Below are 2,385 nucleotides of genomic sequence, written 5' to 3'. Positions count from 1 at the left end.
TGAGCATGGTCAGAGTGGAAATCTCTGTTCTTTATAAATTGAGTAATGGGACACAGACATTATTGTGGTTTAATTTTACCACATGACCCTAACAAGTTCTGATGGGAAAGAAAGATTCTAGTGGAATTGGAGAAACCCACTATAGCATTCCTAACATCTGATAAGCTAATCATCATGGGGGATTTTATCTCGGATGCTAGCAGTGATGCTGAAATGTGGAGAAAAGTCATCTGAATTCATAGAATTGCAGACTAAAATGGCAGTGGTCTTTTTGTGTGTGGAAAGTGTGCCAACATCAATTTGAATCAACTAACACCATCTTTGGCTTGAACATGAGAAAGAAAATGGCTGCTTCAAGACTTTTAAGTCGAGTCTTTTAAAAATTGGGTGTCACTGTTTCAGAATGGATAAGGCTAAGCAGTCCATATTTGGCACTGAGTATTAGATTCTCTACTGCTTGATGTACCAGCTTCTTAGAAATATGAGGGGAAGGACTGAATCAAGAGCAGTTCTCTAAGATATAGAGAAAACATTTTGAGAATGTTGTGGAGGATAAAAACATGCACAAAAGGATCTGAAATAACACGGTGAGTGGTAAGTCACCATGAGAATAACTGGTTCTTTGAAAGATCTACCAGAAGATTACAAGCTGGCACAAAGGCATTCAAATGAATGATTGATCAGAATGATTTTCCAACCGTTAAAGCAGTGAGCTCAATGACAACATGGCATGCCAGATCCAGATAGAAGGGGACTCTTATGGTAGTTTGTATAGTGTTAAAAAAAAATCAAGGAAGTTCCAAGGTTGAGCTTTATGGGGAAGATTCTTAATATTTGATAACATTAAGAGAAAAGTAAAGAAGATTTTTTTGATCAATAAAGAATAAAGACTGAGTCACCCATATCAGTAAGAAGTTTCAAGGAATGCCTTGATTTTCTCTGACACTTGGAATTCTAAGAAAATGGTCATTATCAAGACCAATGCTGTGAAGATTTTCCCTTATATTTCCTTTTAGGAGTTTATTGTTTCACATCTAACATTTAAGTTTTTCATCCATTTTAAGTTGATTTGTGTGTACGGTATAAGATAAGGGTTCTTTTATATTCTTTTGCGTGTGGATATCCAGTTTTACCAGAACATTTATTAAAGACATTATTTTTCCCCCATTCTGACTTTTTGACATCTTTGTTGAAGAATATTTGACTGAATATACATGGACATTTCCGGACTCTTTCCTAGTGTTCTGTTGGTCTCTATGTCTGCCTTTATGCGAGTACCATACTGTTTTGATTACTGTAGCTTTGTAATATGTTTGGAAATAAGAAAGTGTGAATCCTTCAGTTTTGTTCTTCACAAGATTGTATTGGCTATTCAGGGTCCCTTGTGCTTCCATATGAATTTTAGGATTTTTAAAAATTATTTCTGGAAAATATGTTACTGGGATTTTAGTAGAGATTACACTGAATTTGTAGATTTCTTTAGATAGTATGGATGTTTTAACATTATGAAATATTTCAGCCCATTAACACAGGATGTCTTACCATTTATTTATGTCTTCTTTAATTTCTTTCAAGAATGTTTTGTAGTTATCAGTGTACAAGTCCTTCACCACCTTGGTCAACTTTTTCCATAGGCATCTTATTATTTTTTTTTAAAAAAATTATTTATTTATTTATTTATTTGAAAGAGGAAGAGAGTGCAAGAGCAAGTACAATCTTGAAGATTGTACTCTGTGCATGTGAGAAGAATATATATTCTGGTGATGCTGGATAGAATGTTATATATATGTCTTTTAGATCCATTTGGTCTGTAGTTCTGTTCAAATCCTATGTTTCCTTATTGATCTTCTGTCTGGATATTCTATTCATTATTGAAAGTGGAGTATTGGAATATTCTGCTCTTTTTGTGTTGTTGTCTATTTCTTCCTTTAGCTCTATCATCATTTGCTTTATTTATCTTTAAAGAGTTTATTTATTTGAGAGAGAGCAGAACGAGAGAGAGAGAGAACAGAGTGGGGGAGGAGGGGCAAAGGGAGAGGGAGAATGACAGGGGCTTGATCCCAGTACCTGAGGATCACGACCTGAGATGAAGGCAGACTTAACTGGCTGAGCCCCCCAGGCACCCTTGCTTCATACATTTGGGTGGTCTGAATTTGGGAGTGTATAGAATTATATTTTATGGTGAAATGACACTTTTGTCATTATATAATACCTTCTTTGTTTCTTGTGATGGTTTTGACTTAGAGTCTATTTTGTCTGATGTAAGTACAGCCTGTCCTGCTTTCTTTTGGCTGTGTTTGCATCCGTTCACTTTATCTCTTGCAGACAGCACAGAGTTGGATCTTATTTTTAAAATCCATTCAGTCCTCTGGTTGGGAAGTTTAA

The sequence above is a fragment of the Meles meles genome, chromosome 3 (assembly GCF_922984935.1).
Source record: "Meles meles chromosome 3, mMelMel3.1 paternal haplotype, whole genome shotgun sequence".
Lineage (NCBI taxonomy): Eukaryota > Metazoa > Chordata > Mammalia > Carnivora > Mustelidae > Meles > Meles meles.
This window is presented reverse-complemented; position numbering follows the sequence as displayed.